Raw genomic sequence first — 11,532 nt, forward strand, 5'->3', positions numbered from 1 at the left:
TTCCATATGTTGGGAAATCATTAATTGTCTACATTAATGCAGCTCTGAGTGTAAAGTATTCTCCATTATGTGCATCATACACTCCTCTAATCCCATCCTACAAAGATTTTAAATCGTTAATCAAAGGCTCCAAGTAGACGTCTATATTATTTCCGGGTTGTTTAGGACCATAAATCAATAAGGTCAACATCATGAACTTTCGTTTCATGCACAGCCATGGAGGGAGATTATATGTAACTAAGATAACTGGCCAACAACAATATCTACTACTTAGAGAACTGTGGGGATTGAATCCATCAGATGAAAGAGCCAATCTCAAGTTTCTCGGCTCATTACCAAACTCGGGCCATTTATCATCAAGAAGTTTCCAAGACTAGGAATCCGCCGGATGAGACATCTGACCATCAATTGATTTTCTAGCAGCATGCCAAGTCAAACTCTTAGTTGTCTCATGTGATTGAAACATCCTTTTAAACCTTAGAATTGGATGAAAATACCACACCACCTTCGCTAACACACCCTCTTTCAAAATTGAATCTTTGCCTTCCTTCCACCTTGAGATACCACAAGTAGGACAATTAGTTGAATCTTCATACTCCTTCCTATACAAGATGCAATCATTGGGGCATGCGTGCATTTTCTCATAACTCAGCCCCAATGCACACAAAGTATTTTTTGTCTCATACATAGAGGTCGGTATTGTATTTCCTTCTGGAAGCAAATCACATTGACGTATCAATAATTTTGTAAAACAGACATCACTCATCCCATGTTTTGCCTTCATATTATACAACTTCACTAATGCCGACAACTTCGTATACTTTCTATAACCAGGGTACAATGGTTGATCTCCATCCCCAATCACATTGGCAAACTCATAAGGATCGGATCCAAAATCACCAAAATCATTATCATCCATCTCTATTTCTGCAAACACAAAATTGTACCTACTATGTTCATCATCTTCTTCAACATTTCTACTAGCATTAGTAGTTGCTTCCCAAGGTTCTCCGTTAAATGTCCAATTCTTATAGCTTTGGTCAACTCCATTAAAGTATAGGTAATCCCTTATAATTCCAACCCCAAACAATTTCAAATTCATGCATTTAACACATGGACAACGAATATGTGTTGTAGTTAGAAGATTTTCTACAGAAAAGTTCAAAAATGATTCCACCCCTAACTCATATGTCTTCGATCTTGTATCCGAGTGCATCCATGACTTATCCATCACCGACACTATACCCTATTATGTATAATAAAGTGAAAAGACAAGCAATGACCATCACTATAGCAGATTATATAAAGTTTTAATAGCAAGTAATATATTATACAGACGACGGTTTTTAAACAAAAACAGACGTATTGGACATATATAGACGACAGATTTTCAACAAACGTCGTCTAATTCTAACTACGACGGTAGTTAAAGAAAACCGTCGTGTATAATAATACAGACGACGGTTTATTAAAAAACCGTTGTCGTATGCCTAAAAAAGCGTCGAGATCCCAGTTTATAACTCTATTAAGAACACAACATATACATTAATTTTTATGTTGGGAATTAAGAACACGTATACTAAGCATGAAACCAACATATACTAAGCATGAAAACAATAAATCCATTCCCGATTCAACATAACAGAGAGTGATTAAAAGATCCGACAACATTAAATCCATTCTCGATTGATCATGAAAACATTAAACAGAAAATCCATGAACCCATACCTCCGACAACATTATTAAAAGATCGCAAAACATATATCTAAAACCCTTTAACAAAACAACTGAATATCATTCAATGAATTTACGAGGGGAAGATAAGGGTTTGTACTTACAAGTAGGCAGAGCTCACAGATTATGGCCTACTTGGTTCGACAGAGCTTGGAGAGCCCAACTTTGAATTAGAGTTGAAGTGAGAGGGCGGAATGTTAAGGGGATTTAGAGCGAAATCTGAAAATTTTAGGTTGCCGCAAAATTTTTTAGAAAGCGTGCTCTTTAAAACATCGACGGAAAAATTTCACATTAAACATAACGCTTATTACATTGACGTCGTGGTAAAACTATGTACGATGCAAAATAAACAAACCGTCGTCAAAACTAAAAACTAAATAAGACGCTTATTACACGAAATGCGTTGTGGTAACTCCTTACGATGCAAAAAAAAAAAAACTAACGTATGAGAAACTAATTAAATAAGTGGGTTTTGGTTTTGCTGGGATTCAAACTCGTGCGCGATGGGTGGAATGAACAGAAAATTAAAGAAAAAATATATACCCTAAACCCTATCTAATAAAGCAAACAAAAATTATATATATATATTTAAATAATTTTAGAAAAGGGATTAGGGTTTTAGGGCCAAAAATATCTAAACCAAAAAACCTAAACCCCAAAAATATTCCTTTAACCCCTTAAACCCTAAACCCTAAACCATCTGATATTGTGACTCATGAAAACAATTTTATTTTTTGTGGCCATTTTAAATTTGTACTACTCAAACTGCATTTTTTTAAGCTTAAGGGGGAAGATAATATCTCAATGACTTCATAAGAGTTGACGTTGCATTTTTTGATTTATTTTGATTTATTTTGAATTTTTTGAATTAAAAATAATAAAATATTCTTATAAACAACAACAAACCACGTCGTCGTTAAGAAATTAAAGACGTTGTAAATCCTAATAAACGACTTACTTGTAAAAGGACGTCGTTTAAAAGCGAAACCATGGCAAACGTTTCACCAAAACCGACGTAACATCATTATTCCACGACTCTGACACTGAACTTAACGTTGTTTATTTCAAACCAACCACATCGTCTGTTGAACCAATAGCGTCGTTTGAATAACCTTTTACGTTTTTTTTAATCGATGACGTTGTTATTCGTGTACAACGTCATTTTAAAGGAACACCGGTTTAGAAAGTGCACTTCATAAATCATCGACTGAAAACATAAACACCGTCGTTAAAAAATAATACCCTAAACCCTAAACCCTAAATTATATATTTTTTAAAAATAATTTTAGAAAGGATTTAAGGTTTTATGGCCTAATATATAACAACCATAAACCCTAAACCCCAAAAATTATCCTTTAACCCTAATATATAACAACCCTAAACCATCAAACTATAAGTGATGTTATGACTCATCAAAACAATTTTTTTTTTGGGTGGTCATTTTAAATTTGTATTACTCAAACTGCATTTTTTTAAGCTTTAGGGGGAAGAAAATATATCAATGACTTCATAGGAATTGACGTTGCATTTTTTTGATCTATTTTAAATTTATTTTGAATATTTTGAATTATATAGAATAAAATATTCTTACGAACACCAACAAACCACGTCGGCGTTGAGAAAGTAACGATGTTGTAAATTTAATAAATGACTTACTTTTAAAAAGGACGTCATTTAAAAGCGAAACCATGGTGAAAGTTTCACTCAAACGACGTTGTTTAAACACAACTTAAATGGCTGTCATCGACGTACAAACGGTATATCACGACTTAAACTAAAAAGGTGTCGCCATGTAATTTAATTACCACGTCATCTCTGTCATCTAAATATCCTTTTACGTAGGATTTGTTTCAAACGATGACATTGTTATTTTTTAGAACGTCCGTTGTAATAAATGAAACATGCATTAAACGTCACCTATACTTCCTTTAGACGTCGTCTGTAATGTACTCCTCTCGTTTTATTTTTTTACAAAATTTTGTACTCCATAAGATGACGGTTTTTGACATAATTATGTCGTTGGAACATTATTACACATCGGTTACGCAATTTCTTTTTTTTTAATTACGAAAACCTCAACAAATTTTCAGGGAAAAAAATGATATATATTATAGACAAAATTTGTACAAAAACTTGTCTAATTCTAACAAAATTTGTACAAAAACTTTACTAATTCTAACAAAATGTGTACATTATATAAAAATGTCAAGTGTTCTAAAAATCCTCTACTCCATGCAGGGGCGGAGCCACACTGGGACCAGTGTGGTCCCGGGCCCCCACTCAAGTTTTTTTATATTTTAAAAGTAATATACTGTTATGTATTTGTATATGTATATTATTTCAAATACTTTATGTTTTGATATGTGCCCACATGTATTGTGACGGACTTATTAAGGCACAAAGAGGTAGTTCAAATTGCGCCCTTACTCAGCTAGTGGTGATGTACTCCAGGTGTACAGATTACCTTATTTCCATTTTCAACATGTAAGTAAATGTCTTTGTCCTTTGACTTTAATTTATTTTTATATTACTCCATTTACTTATGTTTACAATGTAAATAAGGAAGTACCCCCTATTTGAATTCAAATAAAAATACTAGAAAATCAAATTCTCACCAAGTCAAAATATGAAAAATCGGTTTTAGTGTAAAATACGATTTAGGCTAAAAATGATGGCTCATTAAGTCAATATATACTTCATACTAAAATCCCATAAAATCAAGTTTTCTTATTTCATGTGTAAGGAATAAAAGCCGCCAAAAATTATCTTGAGAAAATGATTATTCCGAAAAACCATTTTTCATACTTAGTCAATATTTTTTCATGTATGATATGAATGCATAAAGGGGCCTAAGGTTGTTTTTAATTTGGGAAATTTTGATTTTTTTCCTTTCTATTGGATTTAATGGGGAAAAAACTTTAAAGATATTTGCTAAATCACTACTCTTTGTCTATCTCTTGCAATTTTTCTTACTTAGAATGTATTTGTCTATCCCTTTGTCGAGAACAATTATGATTGCAACCAATAAGCGATATAATTTTTGACATATGTGATATATATACACTATTTTTTGTATATATTATGAGTTCAAATTTTTGATTCTTTATATTTTGCAAGAGGCCCCCACACACATGAAATCCTGGCTTCGCCACTGACTCCATGTGAAGGCAAACAAACTCTGCCCATTCTTTTCTGACTTCATCAATGGCTGCTTGGGGGTATGGCGCTTGATCTTTTCCCTTCGCAAACTGCAATCCATAAACAATGATTATTAAGATTTATAAATAAACAGAAATTCAATCACAGACAACACTATTTTTCATAACCGACGTAGTATATTGATGCAACGATTGTAATTTTAAAGGACCGTCGTTGATAATACAAAAAACCACATAAAATAAATCTGAAAATTTTCTTCTTACCGTCGTCTCAAACTCCAGGGAAGGATCGGTGATGATGTCTCTCATGAAGTGCATGACATAATAGCCGCATTCTACACTGCTTGGTTGCTTTGGTGTGCCTGGTAGAGTTTTCCAAATGGTTGCTTTACGGCCTTATCTGCCTATGTGTGAATTATACATTTTGATAGCACTATTCAATATGCTTTTAGCCTCCTCATCAATCACTTGATTTCTGGGCAGAGGATCCAGAAAATAGACAGTTTCCTTCTTTACTCTCACAATGAACAAGACCCTACGACGGTTGCACAAAATTAATATAAACGTTAAACAGTTTTATACGCAATGCATCATACAAACAAAATCCTGTTACCCTGGATTGTAAGACATCATGAAAATCTATTCACCATCTGTCTTTTGAAGTCGATTGGTTACCAAAAGTGATCTCTCAGTTAATGACCCAGCATTGGCACTAACTTGAGCAGGGTCTATAAAGCCAACCATGTTCAACATATTTGCAGCTTTCAAATTATCAAATAGGCACCTAAATATATATATGAAATGATCACATGACTTTTTTTTTTTCAACAGAAAGAAAAGTGTGAAATAAATATTTGATGAGGACAAACCTCATATATACTGCAACCACAGTAGCCCTAATTTCTTCCATGCTTGCAAACTGTGTAATATCTTCATGCAAGATGAAGGTACTACGATCTTCACCAAACACCTCCTTCTCAATTGTAAAGGTCAAAATCTTCTCCTGAGGCTTTAGTGTCGTTTCCACATAACGACAAAGGGATTGTAAAGAAAGATGGCACCTCCAGCTTTGAATAATCAACTACTTCAATATTTTGTTTAAAGAAATAAAGCAAAATAAAATGACGTGGTAATTCAATAAACAGGACGGTTTAAAGAAAACAACGTCGTCTGATAAATAATTTAAACGACGGTAACAAAACACCGTCGTGGTGAATAATTTATTACGTCATAGAAAACAAATTCCGACGTCTAATTAAAATGCAAAATTCATAGATAATGAATTTACCACAATTTCCTTTTCTCCACCACTGGATTTCTGTTTTAATAAATAAAGAGAGATATATAAGAAAGCTTGTACAACAATTTAAAAATTCAATTAAAAACAAAACTGCCGTGGAAATTTAAAACAAATGACGGTTTAAAGAAAATATCGATGTCTGAAATTTGAAAAACAAATAAAAAAGGCAAAGTTATGAGAATCTTCATCTTGCTTTTCATCTTTCTTTTCTTCATCTTGCTTTTCTAAATCCCTAGATTTCTGTTTTAAGAAATAAAGAAATATATATATATAAGACAGATTGTACAAAAAGTAAAAAAATTAAATTAAAACGTCGTTGTAAGGCATAACATAAGACGGTATGTCAGAATTACGGACGTCTTAAAATCATTAAACGATGGTAAATAAAAAACGTCGTGGTAAGGCATAACATAAGACGGTATGTAAGAATTACGGACGTCTTAAAATCATTAAACGATGGTAAATAATAAACGTCGTGGAATTTATCTATTACGTCGGTAAGGACTAAAACCGTCGTCTAAATCACCATAAAAGTTTTCAAAAAGAACGACGTCTATTGGCATGTAAAACAAGTAAACTAAATACGACGTGGTATTTAAACCAAAATGACGGTTTATTAATAAAATCGTCGTGGTATGTATTTCAAACGACGGTTTTATTAACAATAACGACGTCTAATAGCTTTTTAAAAAAACAAAGAATTCAAAGTTCAGAGATGTTACCATTTCATCTTGCTTTTCCCCATTCTTGGCAGTATCATCCTCTAAATGTAGGAATCTCCCATCAAGAGCCCCAGAGCAGCTTGCTTTGTCCGACATTGGATTTTTGGGACTTTGCCCTTGATCTTGGTTTTGACAGGGGCTAGTTTTCTGTTTAAGCATGCTTGGATCAAAATTGGGGATGAGTTGGGAAAGCTGACTCAGAATATTTTCCCTCTCAGCCTCTACCAATTGCTTGGTTCTAGCCTTCATCTTTAAAGTCTCTTCTTGAATGACAAGTCTTACACTTTCCTTTAATTAATTAGCAAACTTTACCCTTTGTTGTCTAGGTAAATTGAAGTATTGCCGAGGGGAATCCCAGCACCTACCCCTCTAACTCTCCCTGGATGCTCGGGACCCAAAGCCATTGTCAACACATCATTACTGCCATATACAGTAAGACTGCCTTCAGAGACTTGTTTTTGCAATTCATCCTAAAACAAAGATACATAAAAACAATGTATTATATAATTTCACACGACGCAATAACATAGCAATCGATGTTAAATAAATTTATCACAACGGTACTTAACTAACGACGTGGTTAGTAGTTTCAAACGATGCCATAAATAAACCACCGACGTCTTATTTCAGATTTAGACCTGTAATGACGTTTTTTAAAACATTTCAACATAGTAATATTATTCACACGACGCAAAAATATAACAGAAGACGTAATAAGAATTATCACGGCAATACACAGTTTAATAAAAATTTAAAACTAAGTGAGTAGGCTTACAATTAATTTTTCTTTCTCTGCCACCTTTGGATCCGAGATGTTACCATGTTTGTCTTGTCTAGCTTTCTTCCATAAGGTAGATAGATCAATTTCTACCCCGGGCATGGTTTCCTCTAATTGATCCTCCGAGCCAGCATATCCTTTTCGAGACAATCGATGATTGTACTCAAGTTTCTCCCTCCTCTGTGATTGTTCAAAATGCAGAGACACAAATTGTTTGAATAACCTTGAAGCTACAAAGGCATCCCATTATGCTTTCTCTATGAATTTATATAGTTCAGGGGGTTGGCTTAATTTCTTATTCTCCTTGATGAATGGAAGGATATAATGCCTCGTTAGTGTAAACTTGAAATCCTTCCATTTCTTGGCAGCAGAAGATAACACCAATTTCTTGCCCCCTTGACCTACCACAAAAGCCATGTCAACGGCTTCCCAAATCTACTCTTTTATATCATTGAGGATTTCAGCCCATTTCTTGTCCACAAGTGGGACTCTAGAGCATGCCAACACACCAATGCAGGACAGCATCTTAGTATGTGCAGGGCCACATGCTTTCCCCCTTTTATTGTACTCAACAATTGGCTTGATTTTCTAATATTTTCTCTTCACAACACGAGGCATTGTGCTTATACCTCGACCTGACTTTGGCTCCTCAGAATATGTTGTCGTGCTTCCTGGTTCTGTCTCAGCAGATGAAACAAACTTCATCTTCTTCAAGGACTTGTCTTGAGGATTTATCAATCTAAACTCCTTACCCCCATTTTTTTTTCGAGCTAGAGTCCTTACTTTGGTCTGGAGAAACCATGGTTACAGACAAATCATACCTGCAAATGAAAATATTTCAGGAAAAAATTAAGAAAACAAACGACGGTTATTTATAAAACACGACGTATGATAACATTTCACACGACGCAATAACATAACATCAGACGTAATATATCTTTAAAACGATGGTACTTAAACAACGACGTGGTTAATACATTAAAACGACGTTAATTTTAAACCACTGACGTCTTATAATATAATTACAAAAAACAGAGAAGTGATTCCATATTCAGACATTCAGGTGAAAATATTTTAGATTTTCATTTCAAACAACGACGTTTTTTAAAAATTCTAGACGTAGTACTTCTATTCACACGACGTAACAATATAACAGAAGACGTAATAAGACTTTATTACGGCGATATTTATATTCCGTCGTGATATTGAAATTCAAACGAAGTTAATATTAATTTAATGTTGTGGTATGAAAATTCACACGGCGTGAATAATAAGCTTCTGCCGTCTATATAAGATGGAAAACAAAAACAGTGAAGTTGTTCCAAACCCTTCTTTCTTTGTCTTTGTATTTTATCAAATTAGGAAAAACAAAAACCTTGGTTCAGAGAAATCAAACCTGCAATGAATATATCTTAGACAATCAAATAAAAAAACGACGGTCATTTTAAAAACAACTTAGAACAACTTTCAGACGACGCTAGGACGACTGACGAACCGTCATGGTCTATAAATCTGATCACGTAAATAAGAAGCTACCGTCATCTTATTTAGTTGAAGTAGAATAAACAGAGTTGTGTTCAAAGTTGGAAACTTTCCCTCTTTGTCTGTAAATTTTATCAAACTTGGAAAAAAGGTAAAAAGATTTTCAAAACAAAAACCGTATGAGCATGCAAAACAGCAACAAAAATAGTGAGAAATGCTTACCTTTTGCGTGCAATGAAAGCATTCTCTCGGAGTTTAGTGTTTAAGTTCAGAGATGACGACGAAGATGAAAGGAAGACGATGAGAAACACCGACAGTGATCTGAGAAGGAAAAAAGACGGAAAGTTTTCTCTCGGAAATTGAAATTTTTTCTCAGGTTTGAAAATAGTGCAAGTGTAAGTCAGGTAGATGAAAAGTTGAATATATTCACAAATCGTTTCATAAAACGAAGCGATTAATAGAAAGCGCCCTAGTATTATATATTAAACATCGGTATATGTTTTCACCGCCCTAGTAAATTGTTTTAACGACCCTTAGTTTTCATAAAATGCCGTGTTTATATATAATTCCACGACGATATTTTCTTCAGTGTTGGTTTTTTAATATAGCGTCGTGATAGATATTAAGAAAGATATTACCAAAATAAAAGAATAATTAATTAATTTTAAAAAGCAATAAAAATAAGACGTTAGTTTACAGAGAAGGAAGACGTATAAATAGAAAAACTACGACAATAATTTGAACTTAGGACGTGGTAAATAAATACGACAGTAGTGTTGTAGGTACCGTCGTAGTACACTCCAAAATAATAAGTCGATAAATTAATCTCTCGCGTCATGGTACATAGATTTAACACGTCGTGTTTTTGTAACATACCCACATGGATTATGTTATAATATACGACGTGGATTCCATTAAAGAATAACGGACGTGGATGTTTACAATTAAACGGCGGTTTGTGTGTAAGGACCGCCGTGGGTTTTAAAGATTTATTGTATAAATTTGACTCTTTCTTTCAGTTTCAGTTTTCATTTAGGGTTCCAAGTTCTTCTGGAGGCTCGTCTTCCTCTCTCACAGACACCCATGCATCATCACTCTCTCTCACATCTCAAAGACAATAATTTGGATGTTAATGATGTATGTGTTCTAGTGTATCTCAAAGACACATTGTCTTTCTCAAAGAGAAATAGAGCTTACTCTCCAACAAATCTATGTCCACAAGAAGAAGCTTGTCATCTAGCCTTCTCACTTCCTTGATCAAGCCTTATCGGAGACTTAGTGCTTTTGAATATTCCTTGCTTTTCATCAAAAGAGATGCAAGCCTGGCCTCCACTCGCTGTCAAAGGAAAGTTCGCTTCTCAGCACGGGTCCACTGCACCATTTCTTTGCAAAGGGAAATCTGAATATCAGATGTGCCTGGTACTTTAGCTACTACATCAATAATACTACGTACAATTTTTGCCCTTTTTGCCTTGGGAATCAAGTTAAAGAAAGGCCTCAACTGGGTAAGAAGGTTACGAAGATCCTCTGCTCGATTTTCTTGTATAAGAAGACCCATCAGATTTGTGATAGCCTGTTCCTTTATCCGTAGAGCTTCAGAAGAAGAAGTTGGGTTTTCAAGAATGCGATAAAGAATAGAAATGGCTTCAGATGGGGCTTTGGCCTCTAAAGCTTGAGCAATCGAATCAGTAGTTGCTGGGAGATATGATGAAGACATTGTCAATGCTTTGAACTATCCAAGTCCTGCAGAAAGAGAACAGACCAAACTATTAAAATCAAATAATAAAATTGCCTCAGCATCTAAATACGAATATAAAAACAACGACGGTTTTTTGTTCTATCGTCGTCTTTTTTTGTTCTACAGATGTCATCGTAGTATATTAAAGTAAAATGGCGGTAGGTTTATAATTACCAACATCTTTCATTTCTACGTCAGTTACTTAATTGATTCTGTCGTTGATTTTTTGCTCTGAGACTAAGACGACGCAATATATTTGTTTTGCGCCGTGGTGTGTCTAATAAACTGCCCTAATAGGTCTGTATTACATCGTGGAAATACCATAACCGATGTGGGAAGTATTTTATATGTCTAAAGGGTTGGTACGGACCGATGTAGATTCTTTTTGTTAAACGTCGTTAAGTGTAATATAACCGAAGTGGATTTGATTTTTTAATTATAAATATAGTTTTTTTTTTCACGAGTTCTTTCAGTTTTAGTTTTCAATTAGGGTTTCAACTTCTTCTTGCCCTTTTCTCTGTCTCACCTCTTAGGAGGCAATTGTTTGGATTTTGGTGTGTGTGTGTATGTTTGTGTATCTGATTCACAAACATACACACATCACCAACGTTCAAAAAATT

General features: G+C 34.2%; 1 pseudogene; it reads right to left on the reverse strand.

Moving 5' to 3' along the window:
* Positions 1-10,330: 10,330 nt before the first annotated feature.
* LOC148915663 (26S proteasome non-ATPase regulatory subunit 11 homolog pseudogene) lies at positions 10,331-10,973 on the reverse strand (annotated as a pseudogene).
* Positions 10,974-11,532: the final 559 nt, after the last annotated feature.

Source organism: Prunus mume, linkage group LG7 (genome assembly GCF_029339155.1).
Source record: "Prunus mume cultivar Tortuosa linkage group LG7, ASM2933915v1, whole genome shotgun sequence".
NCBI lineage: Eukaryota > Viridiplantae > Streptophyta > Magnoliopsida > Rosales > Rosaceae > Prunus > Prunus mume.